This window comes from Saimiri boliviensis, chromosome 16 (genome assembly GCF_048565385.1).
Source record: "Saimiri boliviensis isolate mSaiBol1 chromosome 16, mSaiBol1.pri, whole genome shotgun sequence".
NCBI classification, from domain to species: domain Eukaryota; kingdom Metazoa; phylum Chordata; class Mammalia; order Primates; family Cebidae; genus Saimiri; species Saimiri boliviensis.
In genome coordinates, this window is record NC_133464.1 from 81,673,834 (window position 1) to 81,693,664 (window position 19,831).

The window sequence follows — 19,831 nt, forward strand, 5'->3', positions numbered from 1 at the left end:
GCGTTTAATTTTTAGATTGCCAAGATTGCCTTTGACAATACTACCCAAGGCAATCTAAAGATTAAATTGACTTAACAATTTTAAGTCTTCTAATCTGTGAATACTGATGTCTTTCCATTTATTTAGGTCTTTAAGTTCTTTGAACAATGTTTTGTTGTTTTTATTGTACAGATCTTTTAAGTATTTTATTATTTTTGGTCTATGATAAATGGGATTGTTTTCTTAATTTCCTCTTAGGATTGTTCATTGTCTGTATATAGAAATGCAACTAATATTTACTTGTTGGTTTTGTGTCCTGCAACTTTGCTGAATTATTAGCTTTATTAGAGTGAAATCTTGAAGATTTTCTGCATAAAAGATCATGTCATTTGCTAACAGATAATTCTTTTTTTTATTTTAATATTTTGAAATGGAGTCTCGCTGTGTTGCCCAGGCTGGAGTGCAGTGGCATGATCTGAGCTCACTGCAACCTCGCCCTCCCAGGTTCAAGTGATTCTCCTGACTCAGCCTTCTAAGTACATGGGACTACAGGCACCCGCCACCACACCCAGCTAATTTTTGTGTTCTTTGTAGAGACAGGGTTTCACCACGTTGGCCAGGCTGGTCTCGAACTCCTGACCTCAGGTGATCCACCCGCCTCAGCCTCCCAAAGTGCTGGGATTACAGAGTGAGCCACTGCGCCTGGCCTGTTTTCAAATTTGGATGACTTTTTTTTTAACTTGTTTTGCCTAATTGCTCTGGCTAGAACTTCCAGTATTATATTGAATAGAAGTGACAAAAGTAGGCATCCTTGTCTTGTTCCTGATTTTAGAGGAGAAGCTTTCAGTCTTTTACCACAGTACAATACTATCTGTGGGTATTTAATTATCATGTTTCTGTTTCAATTTGAGTATGATTTTTTTAAATCAAGAAAGGGTATTGAATTTTGTCAAATGCTTTTTCTGTATCAGTTGAGATGGTCATGTGTTTTTTTTATTGTGTCAATAATTACAGTGTTTTTCACATGTGAAACTATCTTTACATTCCTGGGATAAGTTCACTTGGTTATTGTGCATAAATTACTTTTAGTATGCTACTGAATTCAGCTTGCTAGTATTTTGTTGACAGTTTTTGCATCAATATTGATCAGAGACTTTGGTCTGCAAATTTTATTTCTTGCAGTGTCTTTGCCCAGCTTTGGTGTCTGGGTAATGTTGGTGTCATAGAATGAGTTAGGAAATGTTCCACCTTCTTCAACTTTGTGAAAGAGTTTGAGACTATCAAAAGATTTTTACCAATAACCAGTACTTCCTTACTGTAAGTCATTATTAAGAAAATTGAAGGCCTAGTTTTTGTCCTTGAGGAATTTATCATCTGAGAATGAATCAAAGGAAACCTAGGAAAATCAGTTGTATAAATGGACATTTATACAACTCTGCAGGGTGGGTGGAGGAATGCAGGGTAGGAAGGTATTGGTGAAATCGCAGGGATGCTGTCAGATTCCCAGGCCCAAAATGGGAATCTGGAAATCAAAAACTGTCAAAGGGACTGGAAATACTAAGTATAATAGAAATTTAAGAATATTATGATAATATTGGGTAGTAGAATTTCTAAGACTGCGTCAGACTAATTTTTCCCCCTTCCTTTCCCTAAGGAAAGGCCCTAAATTACTCTTGAGGAATTTTCAGGCAGCCACTGTAGAGCCCCGACTCCTGAGCGAAAGATCTTACTCTATTTTGTATCATATACATCTGTTATAATGCATCTAAATAACTGGATCCTTTAAAAATCGCCTGTTCTGGCCATGCGTTGTGGCCCATGCCTATAATCCCAGCACTTTGGGAGGCCAAGGCAAGAGGATTGCTTAAGCCCAGGAGTTCGAGACCAGCCTCGGCAACATAGGGAGACCTTGCCTCTACAAAAACACAAAAAATTGGCCAGGCATGGTGGTGTGAGCCTATAATCTCAGCTACTTGGAGGCTTGAGCCCAGGAGGTTGAGGCTGTAGTGAGCTATGATTACACCACTGCACCCCAGTTTGGGTGGCAGAGTGAGACCCTATTTCCAAAAATAAAAGTAAAAACCTTTCTCAACAATTTGCCATATAATTAAATTGTGATATAAAACATTGAGAAAAGCTCATACCTCCTGCTTGTTTTCCATTAACCAAACTGTCTTAAGTAGTCCCGCTATACTGATTTGATCACATCTGGATGATTAATAGAATGTTTTGATTCCTGCGTTCGATCCCTGAAGATTTTGATCCAATGGAGATGAGAAAACTAGTTTTCAGAAGTTCCCTGGTGATTCTAATCAGCTGGGTTTGGGTGATTAGAAGTCCTGGGATGCAGTTCCTCTGGCGTTCCCTAGCGTGCTTCTGTAAGGTTTCTGCCAAGCCAGAGTTGACCTGACATGGAGAGAGTTGTCAGAAAACGGAATCATGTAAGGATTGTTCAGGGGAAACTTAAAAGGGGGTGTGGCACTTGTCTTCTCATACAGAGTTTGAAGGGCTGCCGTCTGGGGGTGTGTTTTGCTTCTAGGGTTGAATTGGGACTGCATTGAAAAGGACAGAGAGCCACATACTGAGTGCAATGAAGAGCTTTCTGGTTGTTCAGCAGGGAGAGGAGCTGACATAGTAAAAAATAAAGGGTCAAACGTATGTCATTAGGCTGTTTGTAGGTGGGCTTCTTAACACTGGCTGGAATACGCTTGTCCAACACGCGGCCTGTGGACTGCAGGCCGCATGTGGCCCAACACAAATTCGTCAAGTTTCTTAGAACATTACGAGATTTATACATGAACCCCTTTTAAAAATTTTAGCTCATCAGCTATTGTTAGTGTATTTCTTTTTTTTTTTTTTTTTTTTTTTGAGACGGAGTTTCGCTCTTGTTACCCAGGCTGGAGTGCAATGGTGCGATCTCGGCTCACCGCAACCTCCTCCTCCTGGGTTCAAGCAATTCTCCTGCCTCAGCCTCCTGAGTAGCTGGGATTACAGGCACACGCCACCATGCCCAGCTAATTTTTTGTATTTTTAGTAGAGACGGGGTTTCACCATGTTGACCAGGTGATCCACCCGCCTCGGCCTCCCAAAGTGCTGGGATTACAGGCTTGAGCCACCGCTCCTGGCTGTTAGTGTATTTTATGTGTGGCCCAAGACAATTCTTCCAGTGTGGCCCAGGGAAGCCAAAATATTAGATACCTCTGGGCTAGAACATGGTGCAGAACTTAAGCTTCTTCCCAGATGAGGCAGCTAAGACTGGTGACTTAGCCAAGGTCACTGGTAAATGGCCAAGCTGGTGTCTGGGCCCATGTATTTTTTTGGGGGACGGAGTCTTTCTCTGTCACCCAGGCTGGAGTGCAGTGGTGAGATCTTGGCTCACTGCAACCTCCATCTCCCAGGTTCAAGCAGTTCTCCTGCCTCAGACTCCCAAGTAGCTGAGATTATAGGTGCCTGGCTAATTTTTTTATTTTTAGTGAAGACGGGGTTTCACCATGTTGGCCAGGCTGGTCTCCAACTCCTGACCACATGATCCGCCTGCCTCAGCCTCCCAAAATGCTGGGATTACAGGTGTGAGCCACCGCGCCCAGCCAGGGCCCATATTTTCTATTCCAGGGCTCATAGTTCTGCATCATGCTGTCCTTTGTCCTTTTAAATAGCTGGACCTAGAGTGCTGTAACACACCACTGGGAGAATTTACACTGCCACTGGTCATAAGGATGGAAAGTATCCCATCACCAATTCCCGACTAGAATAGAGGTGGGTTGAACAAAGCACACCAGCCTGAAGATTTTAGAGTGGCAGTCAAGTTTATATCACCTTCAGTTTGAGCAAGCGGGGTGGTATCAAAGTGACGTTACTAGTGTTGAGTAAGTCTATGCTGCATTAATAAAACACTTCCCACCATCTCTCAAAACACCTTCGTTTAAAGATTCAGGTTCTTTAGACTGAGGAACCTCTGAATTGTGACCAGCTTGATAGAAGACTTAAAAAGTAACTGAGAGATGATCTGTTCACTTTGCATGACTCTGCTATCTTTAGTCCTCTCCCATCAATCCTTGAAGTGCCCATTGGGTTATTTGTAAGCAAGATTATAGAAGAATAAGATAGAATTTTGATACCACTGTATTTACCATGTCATTACAAAGTCTTTATCCACTGTCAGGTTCAGAAACAAGATAGTAATATACTGTCTGTGCATATTTTGAGATGACAGATGTAATGATTGTGTTGTTTTTAAACTACTTGCTGGAACTTTTTATTTCTCTGTTTTTTCCTCCAGTTAGAAACCATTTTCCAAATGATGTTCTTAGGCCACAAAAATGAATGTTTTTGTGGATGGATTTTCACTGGATGCTAGTTATTTATAACCTGTCAAAGTTTTACATTTATTTTAAGAAGAAAATGGTAGAATGATGAGGAAAGTAGACACAAAATTTCATTTTAATGGAGTAGATCCTTAGAAAACAGCTACAGGTAAGCATCTGACCTATTTTCCCAGTACTACATATATTTATCATTCCCTAAATCATCAATTGTTACATTTTGATTAAATTGGTTTGTTGAACAGATGTATTTTTTTAAATATCTGCAAAAACCAAATTTCTATCATGAACACAAAGTTAGGGGCATCGTAGTGTGTGGATTTCTCCACATTATTTGAACTCTATATTTTACTACGTGTTAAACTATTGATTAGAATTGATTGGAAATTACATTAGTTTACCGCATGTGAAGTCACAAATGGAGATGAGGTTTCGGGTCCTGTGCCATAGTATGCAGGGGTGGGGAGCTGTGTCCTTGTAGAAGATACTCCTGGGTGTGGAGCAGGGTTCGGAAGGTGACAAGCCTTGGCCATGGGAGGGAATCCTAAGGGAGGATGCCTAGGCTTTTCTAGCCGGCACAGCTAGGTAGATGGAGAAGGCTTTTGCTGAGAATCCTGGAAAATAATTAGCTTTGGGGGTTAGAGCATGAGTGTTTCATGGTATGGATGTACCACAGTTTAAAAGCATTCACTTTTAATAAACTGACCTTGCCCAGCGGTTTTGGGAACTGTAATGGAATGAGAATAATTGGAATTCACATGCCCAGGGTATACCTATTAGCCTGTCCCACATCCCACATGTGCAAAACTTAGTTGTTAGGATTTGAGATTAGGTAGAGTTGAAATTAGGATTCTTAATTAGACTCTGTTTTTGGTGTACTCACAGACTGTGTTATGAAGTCTGCAGTGATTCTGAGGCATTTGATAATTGAGGACACACTGCTAAAACCAAACTAACAGCCTCATGAAGAGTGCCGGTGGGTGGCTATTGAAAATTCCTGCCAGCAACTAGTTGCATCTGAATCATTTGATCTAGCATAAAACGTTTCCTTTTCGCCTATGGAAATATACATCCTTGAGACCCTTGAAAGGGTTTAGGACAAGAAAAAAAGTGCATTTGCTGGGCAATTTGCACATGTTTGGAGAGAAGTTTTGTGAAGTTAATTGACTGCTAGGTAGGTTAAAGCCAGTTTTTTTTTTTTTTTTTTTTTTGAGATGGGAGTTTCACTCTTGTTACCCAGGCTGGAGTGCAATGGTGTGATCTTGGCTCACCGCAACCTCCGCCTCCTGGGTTCAAGCAATTCTCCTGCCTCAGCCTCCTGAGTAGCTGGGATTACAGGCACATGCCACCATGCTCAGCTAATTTTTTGTATTTTTAGTAGAGATGGGGTTTCACCATGTTGACCAGGATGGTCTTGAGCTCTTGACCTCGTGATCCACCTGCCTTGGCCTCTCAAAGTGCTGGGATTACAGGCTTGGGCCACCGCGCCCGGCGGTTAAAGCCAGTTTAATAGCAAATGGAAGTGGCCCAGAACCTAGGTGTTGCTTTCTGTGATACATGCAGACGTTTCAGGCGAACAGGAGATAGGATGACTGGACTGCAGCCTGGTGTGATGGCTCCTTGGGGTTAGGTTTGCTACCAGCCTCTCCAAGGGAGTTCTGTCAGCGGAGTTACCTGTGACAGTGTCACATTCTCCCACACAGGTGTATTGGTGTCCTTCCTAGCACCAGTCTAGCAACCAAAGTGGTACTCATTTGTTGCCCATAAGGTGTTTTTAGTTCTTGTTCTGTTTGGTTTTTGAGACAGTGTCACTCTGTCACCCAGGCTGGACTGCAGTGGTGCAATCATGGCTCACCGCAGCCTTGTCCTTTGGGGCTCAAGCGATTCTCCCACTTCAGCCTCCTGAGTAGCTAGGGCTACAGGCACCCACCACCATGCCTGGCTAATTATTTCATTTTTTGTAGAGATGGGGTCTCACTGTGTTGCCCCGGCTGGTCTTGAACTCCTGGGCTCAAGTGATTCGCCTGCCTTGGCCTCCCAACGTGCTGGGATTACAGGCATGAGCTACTGCACTGGCTGATCATGTTTATCACCATCCCCTTTATTATAGTTGATTTTATTTTCACTTTTTTTTTTTTAAGAGGCAGGGACTTGCTCTGTCGCCCAGGCTCTAGTGCAACGGTGTGATAATGGTTCACTGCAACCTCAAATTCCTAAGCTCAAGTGATCCTCCTGCCCCTCAGCCTCCTGAGTAGCTGGAACTTCAGGCATGCCACCATGCCTGGCTAATTTTTAAACTTTTCGTAGAGATGAGGTCTTACTATGTTGCCCAGACTGGTCTCAAATTCCTGGCCTCAAGCAGTCCTCCTGCCACGGCCTCCCAAAGTGCTGGGATCACAGGTTTGAGCCACTGTGCCTGGCCATGCCTTTTCCTTTGCATGTTGAGCTAAGCATACACACTTTAAGTGGGCAGTAAGCCAGCCCTTCGCAGCCTCATGACTTTGAACAAGTTGCCTACCCCTCCTAAGCCCACATTTCTCATTTATAAAATGACTAACCTAATACCGTCTTGTAAGATGTGAAACTCAACTGAGAAGCTTAACCTCACACAGTTCATGGCAATAGTTCCCCAAATAGCATCATCTAGAAACATGCTAAAACGCCACTCTAATTTCCCAGATATTTATTGAACATGTGTTATGTGAAGAGCATCGGATCAGTTATTGCAAGGAATGTAAAGATGCCCAAGGCAATTTTTATTCTCATGGAGCTTTCCAATGTAGAAGAGAAGTTTTTGTTGTTAATGGTTAGACAAAAGCTGTATAAAATGTTCTTTGGGTTCAGAGAAAGGAGTTATCAGAGGAAGCCTGCTGTTGTTAAGAGTCCAGGTTCTAGAGTCAGACCACCCACTCCTGGTGTTTCCCTGGCCACCCATGCCTCAGTGGTCCTCATCTATAAAACAGAGTGTGTCGTGGATGCCTGCTTAGCTCAGTGTTAGGAGGATTCTGTGAGTGAGCATTTAACTGAAAGTGCTCTGTAAATGTTAGTGATTATCTGTTTATTCAGCACATATTTATTGAGTACCTACTGTATTCAATTACCAAGAACAGCAAGTTGAGTGAGATTTTGTATGTGCAGTTTGGTGAAGGAAACTGACAAATTAGTAATGAATTGCAGGGATACAGTGTTGAGAGCCATAATGGGAGCATGAATAAGTTGATGCAGGAACACTGGGAAAAGGCATCTAAATGAGATTGCTGGGCAGAAAAGGCCTCACAGGAAATAGCGCATGTAAACCTAGCTTCAAAGAAGTCAGGGTTATTTAGATCAAAGAGAGGGTGGAGGCAGGCGGCATTCTGGGTTTAAAGAAAGCCCATGAGAAGGCATGGGTGGTACACAACAGCGCATGTCTGGGGAGTCCAGGTTTCATGTGGCTTCAGTACACTTGGCCCTATGAGGTAAGAAAAGGAGGATTGTAAGCTGTAAGTGCCCTTTTTATCCAGGTAAGGAGTCTAGATTTTCCTAAAATAGACGTAGGGAACTTTTGAGGAATGCGAATGACTGATTTCTCAGAACGATATTTTGGTAAAGTCATTTCAGTGGCAGCAGTGTGGAGGAGGTAGATTGGAGAAGAGGGCCCAACTGGAAGCGAATGACCCCTGAGAAGATAGTAGGAATCTCACTGAGAAGGGACAGGAGCCTGGGCAAGGTGAAGGCACCGGGGCTGGAGGTGGGGGCTCGGACTTGAGGCACTGTGAACCTAGGGCGCGGTGGAGGGTTTGTCGTGGAAGTGAGCAGGAGGGAGTCTGCTCTTACCACAAAAGTTGATGTTCTGCAGGGCTCTGTTCTAGGCAGTTCGCTCTCTTTAGGCTCTTCTGAAACAAACTTGTCCACTCCCATGGCTTTGGTTTATCAGACAGTGCCTCTCAAACCTTTAGCCCAGGTCTCCCAGGTCCCAGGCCCGTATCTCCAGCTGTGTCCCCTGTGCGACACCCAGTTAGGACACAGACACCCCAGACAACTGGCTCTACCCACTTCCTGCCCCAACACCGACCTTCCTGCAGCTTCCCTCACCCTGCACGGTACCATCATCCACCCATGTGCACCTGTCGTTGTCTGGAAAGCTTCCTCTAGTCCTTCATCTTCCTCCTGCACAGACATGTAGCAAGTACTGTTAGTAGGACTGGCTCTGCAAACTCTCCTGAGCCTGTCTTATCTCTTGACCATTGCCTTGGCAAGGCTAGTCACCTGGGTCTCTTGCTCAGCCTTTCTGCCTGCAGGCTTGGCCTGTGCAAACACATTCTCACAGTGCAATTTGAGGGCTCTTTTTAAAGTGCACACATTTATTGAATAGATGCTGAAAGAACTCTCTGGCTTTAAGACACTACAATGACTCCATGTTCCTCCGGGCAAAATCCATTTTCTTAAACAGGTCCCTGAGTGCTCAGCTCCTACACACCTCTCTGTCATTCTCTCTCTGTGTCTCATCTCTCTCTCACACACACACCCTCACGCTCTCCACAATCTGAGCATCTGCCATATTGATTTAGTCCCCGGAATGCATTGTGCATGAGACCTTTCCCTGCTAAACATGTGCACATGTCATTTCTCCTGCCTGGAACACTCCCACCCTACCCCAACCTCTTCGAAAACCCAGCATCCTTCAGGTTTTGGCTTACGTTGCCACCTCTGGAAGTCCTTCCTGATTCCCTCCTGAGTGTCTTCATAGCCCCAGCACTTCCTCCGTCACAGCACCTCCACGTTGAGATGTGACTGCCTGTTGACCTGGCTGCCAGCTCACGGCCCCGCACCACCCAGACAACCTCCCCACCTCAGTGGATTCCACATTGTGAGGGCAGGGCTGTGAGCGATGTGTGCATCTTATCCGCATGCACCTAAGGAATGGCAAATGAATACATGAATGAGTGGGTAACTGGACTTCCTCATTTCTGGCTTGGGTGACTAGTTAATAGCACCTATGCTCAGAGAACAGGGGAGGACGAATTCCTATTGGGGAATGGTAACGCACGATCCCAACCTGGGTGAGCTCCTGCTGGATTCAGTCCCTGGAAGACAATGCGCATGATCCCTCTCTCCTCTAAACATGTGCATGTGTCATTTCTCCTGCCTGGAACACTCCTACCCCACCCCAGCTTCTTAGTTTCAAAACCCAGCCATCCTTCAGGTTTCAGCTTATGTCTCAAGCTCTGCTTGTTTCCTGCTGGAGATGCCCAGCAGGTGGTTAGACACGTGTGGCAAGAGCTTAGGGAGGGCAGTGCTCACCATGGGCTTGGGACTCATTAGTGTGGCATTGCTATTTGAAACCATTAATTTAGAAGAGGAAGCATGTGTAGATTAAGGTGTACAGGGGCCCCTGATGGTGTTCTGGGGAACTTGGAGGAGGTGCAGGAGGAAACCCACAAGGCAGATAGAAAAGGCAGCAGGGGGGACCTGGAAGAGAGAGCAGCCCACAGGGTCGGATGCTGGACAGCCACGCAGGATAACGATAAATACATGTCCCTTGGATTTGACAGTGAGGTCACGGTTGATCTGGAGGTGGGGGTGTGAAGTGCAAGCTAGACTGCAGAGATGTGACTGCATGGGCAAGAGGAAACGGAGGTGGGGGGGCTGGGCTGACGGCTCCTTCTAGGAGCTGCCTGGGAAGGGAAGGAGGGAAGGCAGGGGGTTGCAGCCCTTTGCGCATTCCACGTTTGTAGGGTCTGGTATTTAAATTTCATTTTACAGTCCCTGTCATTGCTTATTCTCCCTGGTGTGGTAGAAACATCTCATTAGAGATAATTCAGAACACACAAGATATAAAGAAAAAAAATGCAGCTGTAATTAACACAGCTGAGACAGCCAGTGCTGACATGTTGGTAAATTTACCTTGAGTGTGTGTGTCCGGATGTCCCCAGCTCTCATCCTGATGAGAGCATAGAAAGGGCTCAAACCTATCCTGCTCCGGTGGGAAGTCTGGCCCCACAGCCAGCACCTCCTTCTTCCACATACGTTATCTCTGGGGATTCTTGGTGGTGAGGGGAGGTGATGAGGTTTCCTCCTAATCACTTTTTTTTTTTTCCAGATTTTCTAAATTCGCTGCCTTTAAAAAAATCACTTTTGTGCAGAGAGAATGCAAGGTTTCTTATTGCATTCCCTCCATCTGTCCTGTGTGTTCCAGCTGCATAGTAGGGAGCCGCTCCCTCCTAATCAGCCTCAGGAAGCCCTCTGACTCCCAAAGCAGCTGTGCTTTTTTCCCTCATACATGGAGGATTCTTTGAGGAAAATGCATTAAGTAAATGCATAACTATATCCCTGTGTCATTCGAATCCATCTAAATGGGTGTGTAATTTTCCATGCATTGGATGTTTTGGTGGACATATGAGTCCAATTTCTATTCCTTATAATAGAATACCTGAAAGAGGGTAATTTGTAAGAAATAAAGTCTTTTTTTTTTTTTTTTTTTTTTTTTTTTTGTGGGTCTGGAGGCTGGGAAGTCCAAGCTCAAGGGAGTACCTCTGGTGAGAACCTTCTTGCTGATGGGGACTTTGAAGTCCTGAGGTAACAGAGGGCATCACCTGGTGAGGGCCATTTACTGGGGGGCTCTGCATGCTCACATGCTAGCTCAAGTTGCTCTTCAAACCACCAGTCCCACTCCTGTGACAACACATTAACCCATGAATGGATTAACCCTTTCATGAGGGCAGAGCTGTCATGATCTAATCACCTCTTCGCAGCCCAACCTCTCAATACTACCACATTGGGGATTAACTTGCAACCTTAATTTTGGAGGGGAAAATGTATAAACCACAGCCATGGGCTCGGTTGTTCTAAATGTTTTAAACTCTGATTAAAACATGGTACCAACCCAAATGCTCATGAATCAATGAGTGGGTAAAGAAACTGTGGTATGTATGTGTGTGTGTGTGTGTGTGTGTGTGTGTGTATACATATATATATATATATATATATATATATATATATATATATGGGATATATATATATATATATATATGTATACACACATACACAGTGGAATACTACTCAGCCATAAAAATGAATGAATGAACAGCATTTGCAGTGACCTGGATGAGACTGGAGACTATTATCCTAAGTGAAGTAACTCCGGAATGGAAAACCAAACATCCCATGGTCTCACTGATATGTGGGAACTTCGCTATGAGGACACAAAGGCATAAGAATGATGCAGTGGGCTTTGGGGACTCGAGGGGAATAGAGGACAGGGAAGGGATGAGACTAGACATGTGGTGCAGTGTACACGGCTCGCGTGATGGGGCCACCAAAATCTCACAGCTCACCACTGAAGAACTTAATATATAACCAGATACCACCTGTACTCCAGTAACTTATGGAAAAATATAAATATTTAAAAGAATATAAAAGCATGCTGTTTCATAGAACATCTAGACTGCATCTTGAAATGAGGAACTGGGCTTATAAACGGAAATCAGTTTTCCACATAATATTGCTGCCTAAAAAACTGAAATTTAATGGTGTGTGATAACCATTTTACTATGCTCATAAATTTTCTGGTTCAGGACACAGCAGGAACAGCTTGCCTCTGCTCCCCAGCATCCGTGGCCCCAGGTAAGAAGACTCGAAGGCTGGGAACAGCCCGATAGGTAGGGTCCAGATCATCTGAAGGTTGATGTGGGCTGTCAGCTGGGATCTCATCTGAGCTGTTGACTAAACTACCTATACCTGTGATCTCACACAGACCTCTCCATGTGATCGCTCCACATGGGATAATTGGGCTTCCTCATGGTATGGCAGCTGAAATCCTGTGCAAGCAAGGCAGAAGCACAAGGCACTTTTATGATCTCTCCTCCGAAGTCACATAGCAATACATCTGCCACAGCAGGTTGGTCAAGGCAGCCCCAAAGATCTGCCCAGACCCAAGGGAAGTGGACAAATATGCCATGAGATGGTGGAACGCATGTCAGGGTCACTGCAAGAACAGGTGGCCTGGGAGAAAGATTGCTGCTACCATGTTTGGAAAATAAATCTGCCACACTGAGTACCACATTTCTTCTCTAGCTGACCTCGTAGAGGATACCTGTCATCTAGAGAGCACGTGAGGTTATTTATTTAGTAAAAGCTTTTCAGGCATGTCTGTTACAGAAAGGGCCAGGACAGAATGCACTGAGGAAAGAAGTAAAAGTCTGGGAAGGGATTCCGGGCTCTGGAGGTGCCACCAGTCAAAGGTGTTGGGAGCAGGCTTGGGTGCTGGCCTTGGTCACATTGTGTAAGGACGTTTCACGATCATATGCCATTATTCTACCTGTGGTAAGTGTCTCTGGGTCTGATGCTGCAATGGGCACAGAAAATAGAAGCAGGGAAAAGGTGCCTTACCTCACATACAGTAAGCAACACACACACACACGTGCATGCATGCACATGTGTGTACAGCAGTTTTTCTAGACAGAACACTGGGTGGGAGGCTCCCTTGCCTGAGGCATTCAGCATGAACTCCTGAATGTGGAACCAGCAGGTTAGGGATGCATGAGTCAGTAAAGAAAGTGTGGTTTGGAAGTAGTCTCTGTCATCTTATTGGTGTCAAAGTATTAAATATAATCAGGCAACAGATTAGTTGCTGAAGTTACAAATCAGTGCATTACCAAAGAGACATGAATGTAGTGCTCCAGTCAGTAAAACTGTTTTAACTTAAGATATAGAAGAGAGGCCGGGCACGGTGGCTCAAGCCTGTAATCCCAGCACTTTGGGAGGCCAAGGCGGGTGGATCACGAGGTCAAGAGATTGAGACCATCCTGGTCAGCATGGTGAAACCCCGTCTCTACTAAAAAATACAAAACATTAGCTGTGCATGGTGGCGCATGCCTGTAATCCCAGCTACTCAGGAGGCTGAGGTAGGAGAATTGTCTGAACCCAGGAGGCGGAGGTTGCGGTGAGCCAAGATCGTGCCATTGCACTCCAGCCTGGATAACAAGAGTGAAACTCCGTCTCAAAAAAAAAAAAAAAAGATATAGAAGAGAGAAACCAAGCACAGGTGGGTAGACATTTGAAAATAAAAGTTATCCACGAGCCTTCTATTGGGGTTAAAAGAAAAAAATATATCAGCTTCCTTGAAAAAGAGTGTCCTATTCAGGGCAGATATTTAAGCTGCGGAGGCCATTCATTCATTGATTCATTGAAGAAATGTTTGTTGGGCACCTAATTTGCCCTCAGCATTATTGCAGGCAATAAGGAAGAGAATGAGACCCCCATCCTCGTGTAACTAACGTTCTCCTGGGGCAAATGGCAAATTTAGTAGGTGGTGTAGTAGGTAAGAAGGGAACGAAGAAGGCCATGTGTTAGGATGGCCATGCTGGGGAGGCCTGCTATAGACTGGGTGGCCAGGGAAGGCCTCTCTGAGGAGGCAACCCTTGAGTGGGACTTGCGGGATGAGAATGAGGGAGCGTGCAGAGGCTAGGTGGGGACTGTCCTGGGCACGGGGTGGAGATGCATGAGCCCTGAGGTGGGAATGAGTTGGAGGTGCAGGGGGCAGCAGGAGCTGCGTCAGTGGGACTCCCGAGCACGGGTCACTTTACTGCTGTCTTCAACATGGTGAGGTTTTTTGTTGAGTGCAAAATTGAATAGTCATGGGGTGAGTGTTTTCAGCAACTTAAAAATTATTACAGGTATTTTATGTCCAACTCCCAGAAAATTTGATGAAAGGAATGAGAGAGGAAATCAAACAGCTAGCTATTTGTTCCAATGTCATTCATCAAATAAAACCTCACTCCCATTGGTGTGAAATGCCATCTCTGTCATGTACTGAAATCCCACGTGCTCTTGTAACCACAGGGCTCTCTCTTCAGTTTTATCGGTCTGTCCAGTCCTGTTCTTGGGACCATACGATTTTAGCCTCTGTGATCTTCCATGTCTTAACTACACCTTATTGAGAAGTAATAAGGATGACTGTGTAGGCATGTTGAGTGTTTTCTTGCATTGCCGGTGTTACGTTTCAGAAGGGAGTGTGTTTAGGCACCGATTTTGTTTTTACGGAACACTAGCAGCATCCCAGGGAATGTGCATGTTTCTTAGATTCCAGTTTGGGAATCTTGTACCGTCTTGCTTCCAAAGGACTTAGAAGGCCTGGAGTTGACCCTGGAGGAACTCAGATTCTCAGAGCATTTGCTGACCACCACCACATGCCAGGCATCATGCCAGGTGCTTTCAAGTGTGTCATCTCTCTCAACCCGTCCTCCAGAGGTTAAGGGACTGTGTTACAGCAAGTGCCCAACATGTACCAAGTGACATGCTACATGCTCAGGGTGGGAAGTTACTTCTCATATCCTATCCTCCAGTCAAATTGGAATGCTTGATGTACCCCCAAATAATCAAAATAATAGCATATTGATGGAAAGCTTTCTGTGTGCCAGGAATCAGGCTTGTCACTGAAGGTGATCTTCTCTTACCCTCACAACAACAGTGTGTGCTCTTGCGGGTAATGTTCTCCTTAATTCCTTTCATAAGTGGTATAGAGGAAAGGGTGTACACCTTGCGTTTAGACAGAATTGGTTCCCATTTGATGGGTGTGGCCATGGAAGCGTGGAGGGGTTAACTTACTTGTTGGCAGAGTCCCTCTGCTAACGAAGTGGTGAAGCTAGGATATGGACCCAGGAGAGCTCAGGCTCGGAGTGCAGAGTATGCACAGTCTGCCCAAGCTCTTCTGCTTGCCAGGCCTTAGAGAGCGTGCCATTCCCCTGCCTCATTTCTGGGTTTTAGGGTTCTATGCATACTTTGAGACCTCTCAGGCACGTAAGAGATGGAGCTGTTGCTTTCTTGTGTCTCCCACGACCTGCTGGGCTGGGGCTTGGCTAGGCGGGCTGCTCTATGGAGCTCAGCCTCCTTGAGGGCTGGGCCACAGCGGGAGGTATCTCTGGCAGCATGTGGCACAGTGCCCTACGGCAGAATGGATATTTGCTTAATGTCGAATTGACTCGGAAGGGGCCAAACCCAAGAACCGAAGACCTTACACAGGGAGAGGAGTGGTTGAAGGTTGGGCCTGTCATCATGGAGAGATAAGAAGTCCTCTTGGGACACTCTTAAGTGGTACAGAGAAATTGTATGAGACTGAGGTTAGAGCTGAATTGAAAATCAGTCACATCACTTATTAGCTGTGTACTCTCTGGAGCTCAAATTCCTCATTTGGGAATTGTGAGATTCATTCATTTATTTATTTATTTATTTATTTATTTATTTATTTATTTATTGAGACGAAATCTCGCTCTGTCACCAGGCGGCAGTGCAGTGGCACAAACTCGGCTCACTGCAACCTCAACCTCCCGGTTTAAGCGATTCTTCTGCCTCAGCCTCCTGAGTAACCGGGACTACAGGCATGCACCACCACACCCAGCTAATTTTTCTATTTTTAGTAGAGAACGGGGTTTTACCATGTTGGCCAGGATGGTCTTGATCTCTTGACCTTGTGATCCACCTCAGCCTCCCAAAGTGCTGGGATTACAGGCGTGTGCCACTGGGCCCGGCCGAGATTTATGTAAGATGAATGCCCTGAAGGTGGAAAAAGCCCCTACCAAGCTGCTGGGGTTATAGCACTTCCTTCCTCCATCTCCTTAAGTCAACACATCTTTATGCACCTCCTCCTATGAAGCTTGAAAAACAGTGCTAAACAGTGGATTCCTCAGTTGTTCCTAGGGAATAGTATTTCAAGGTTCAGTCCAGGAGAACCCCAAGAGCACCAGAATGGAGAGATGATTACCATCCTGCAAAGCTGAGGAACACGTCAACCTGTGTTTTTAAGGAGGACTCACTGCACTGATACAACAGATGACACCTTCCTTCAACACTCCTCATCATTGACTTCCGATAGTTCCTTCTTCTGCTTATAACAGAATGGCCATTTCATAAGCAAGGTGGGACCTCTCACAGGGTTCCATGCAAGACGTGTATGGATAATTCAGCCACGCTCTTCAGTCTCCAGCAGTGATGGAATTGGGAGCTCACTTGTCTGGTCTTCTAATGACTCAGTCACAGGGTCATCCCCTTGGGGGTGTGAGGAGAGAAGGGAGGCTTCCCACAAGTGCTTTCGGGGTGATGCCATGGCTTCTTTGTACCTCAAGGAGTTACTTCTGCAATTAGAGGGACTCTCTCTTTTAGTATTTTATGCATATAATTCCGCTTTTTTATGTGTGAGTCTTGTCGGATTCAGGGACAGCAGTAAGTCTCCAAAATCAGGGTCAGAGTGAGTTTAATGAAGAAGTTACTGTTTTCTTAAGGATGAAAATAAACAGAGCATGGGTTATTACATAATCAATAATGTCGGCCTCTTGATTAAAACACAAATGCAATTTAGCCCAAAATTATTCTCTAGTTTGCTGTTCTACAAAATCAGATGATGATAGTAAATGATTGGCCCTCTTGAACACAGGCAGGTGTCAGGGTGCTGATAGCCTCTGGAGGAGCAGGCTTCCCGATCCAAATTTCCTACAGATGAAAGTTTAGGGGCCGGGTGCAGTGGCTCACGCCTGTAATCCTAGCACTTTGGGAGGCCAAGGTGGGTGGATCACCTGAGCTCAGTAGTTCAAGACCAGCCTGGCCATCATGGTGAAACCCCATCTTTTAAAAAAAAAAAAAAAAAAGAAAGTTTAGGAAGAGATAGTTCTGATCCCAGCATCTTACTCATAGTTTCTGCAATTATTAAAGGCTAAAAGACAACATGCATAATAGAAAAGCTTAGACTTTTTGAATCAGAGGCTGGATTTAGATACTTGTTTCTCTGCTTAATCAGTGTGCAAATTTTGTTTCAAGTTACTTAATCTTTCGGAGCCTGTTTTCTTAAAACATTTTGAAGTGGGGTAACAATAGCTACCGTACAGGGTTGTGTTTAGGTCTTCACGTACTGATGTGGAAGTACGCAACAGTGCTGAGCCCAGATTAGGCCCGCAGCCTATGGTAACCAACAATGTTACAAGTGCTTAGGCTAATACAGATCCGAAGACCGTTCACATAGGTTCCAGCATCCAAGGGCTCTGTCAGTTAGGTGCGCTAAGCCCATGGTCCTCGGCTTTTGCTGCTCACTAGAATCTCCCGGAAAGCTTTTTAGAAAGGCCATTGTTCCAGCTTCATTTCTTAAAAGATTCTGATTTTAACTGGCCTGGGGTGAGGTTGTACATCTCACCTTTAAGCCGACTCCAACGGAAGACAGATAATCAGAACGCACAGGGCAGAGGACGTGGTTGTATGGTCTGCATGTTATCTGGCATCTGGCTTGAGGGCCCATCACGGGTATGTGCCCTTCAGGCAGGCTGGGTGCTGCTTTGCTCCCACGGGGGTCCCTTCTTACCCATGAATGGAGTCCACATGGGCAGGTCTGGGGTTTGCTGCTAGGACAGCCCTTCCCATGTACTCCAGGTCTCCCCGCCCATCCCCCTCTCTGTCTAGCACGGTCACATCATGTCGTGTCAGGAGCTTCATTCAAGCCAGCCACAACTCTCAGATCTGGAAAACCTTTTCGCCCTTAGAGTGACTGACGCTCTCCTGTGGATCTCCTTCAGTCTTGGTTTTGTGATTCTTCTTGCAGGCCACTATCATCAGGCCGTTTAGAAACAGATCCCATACTGCGAGTGCCAACAGTAGGCCCTGCCCAAATCTTATAAAACAACTCACCAGTGTGCCGGAAAGGGGGGTGCCGTGAGCCTTAGCGGGGCTTGGATCAAAGTCAGATGTCACAAGTGTTCATGTGCATGCCCCAGCGGAAGGGACTTGGCTTTGGTCCATCCTTTTCATTCCAGGGAGCATTCATGGCCTTGAAAGCTGTAACTAAAATGCCTGCAGGATCATGAACAACTGGCTTTGCCTTTAGCACCTATGACCTGATGCTGCCTGTCTGACCAGGCTGCAGCAGAGAGGAGTTGCTGGGCTTCCCAAGCCCGTGCATCTGGGAGAAAGGGAGGGAGGATGATGATGACAGTGACAATGCCCTGTGGCAAATGTGTGTGTGGAGGTCTGGACCCCAGCAGTGAAGACCTCAGAAGAGGCTCTCCTTGAGAGACAGAAGGGAGTGTTGCTGAGATCCACAGACGGGCCGGTGTTCTCTATGGGCGTCTAACACATGAACAGAAGAACCCGTGATGGTAACACCTGGGCTGGATGAAGTTACGAAGTCAGGAAGCAAGAATTAAAAGCAAGAATTCACTTTGAGTTCAGAAGCCTGTTTGTAAAAATACCTGGAGGTACTAATTTATGCAGGATTCAAAGGACCACAAAAGAAGAGAGAAAGACACTTCAGTCGTTCTTACTCAAGAATGGAAACCAGGCCAGACGCAGTGGCTCACACCTGGAATCCCAGCACTTTGGGAGGCCAAGGCAGGCGGATCACCTGGATCAGCAGTTCCAGACCAGCCTGGGCAACATGGTGAAACCCCGACTATACTAAAAATACAAACATTAGCCAGGCATGGTGGTCTATGCCTGTAATCTCAGCTACGTGGGAGGCTGAGGCAGGAGAATTACTTGAACTCAAAAGGCAGAGGTTGCAGTGAGTCGAGATTACACCACTGCACTCTAGCCCAGGCGACAGAGCAAGACTCCATCTCAAAAAATAAAAATAAATAAATACCAAGTCTGTTTACTAATGGTAGAGGCCAATTCTATGTCTAGAAACCCAACATTCACCATGGCTCTTATATTTACGTCAGTTCATTCTCATGCAGGAAATTTCCTTGGCTAGGAAAGACTGAGGGAAATTTCTTGTTTAGATCCTCGTCACATTTTGTGCACTAATTTTACTTTTCCTGTTCTCTTCTGTGGGCGGCATGCCATCCCCATCAGAATGAGTGTGTGCCTGTATCCAGGATATGCATACTACAGAACCAGCTCTGTCTTCCAACCTTTCTAAGCTGACTCACGGAGCAAATGCACCAGCAGGTGCCCATGGCCCAGTGACCACGGGCAAGTTCTCCCGCCCAGCCACACACCTTTGAGTTGAGTGGTGTTTTTCCCTAAGCTAGCTTATGCCTGTAATAGATGTCATTGTGATTCAGTAATTTAATTACAGACACGTAGGCAAATTATGTAAACCAGTATAATGAGCACAAAAAGAAGGAGTTGTTTCTTGGAAACTAAGTCGAATGATTTGGAAAGACTCACTAAGGGCAAGTTGACTTAAACATTTGCTTTCAATTAAGTGTAGGGAAGATTGGGGAATATAATAAAAATAAGGAAGTCCTCTGTGCTGAAACTGCTTTTCATGAGTCTTTAAGATCTTATACTGCTTCTTTAAAGAAATTTACATTTGGCAGTGGTTCATGCCTGTAATCCCAGCACCCTGGGAGGCTGAGGTGGTCGGATCACCTGAGGTCAAGAGTTCCAGACATGGCAAACCCCCATCTCTATTAAAAATAAAAAAATTAGCCAGGTGTAGTGGTATGTGCCTGTAGTCCCAGCTACTCGGGAGGCTGAGGCAGGAGAATCACTTGAACCCAGGAGGCGGAAGTTGCAGTAAGCTGAGATCATGTCACTAAACTACAGCTTGGGTCAACAGAGCCAGA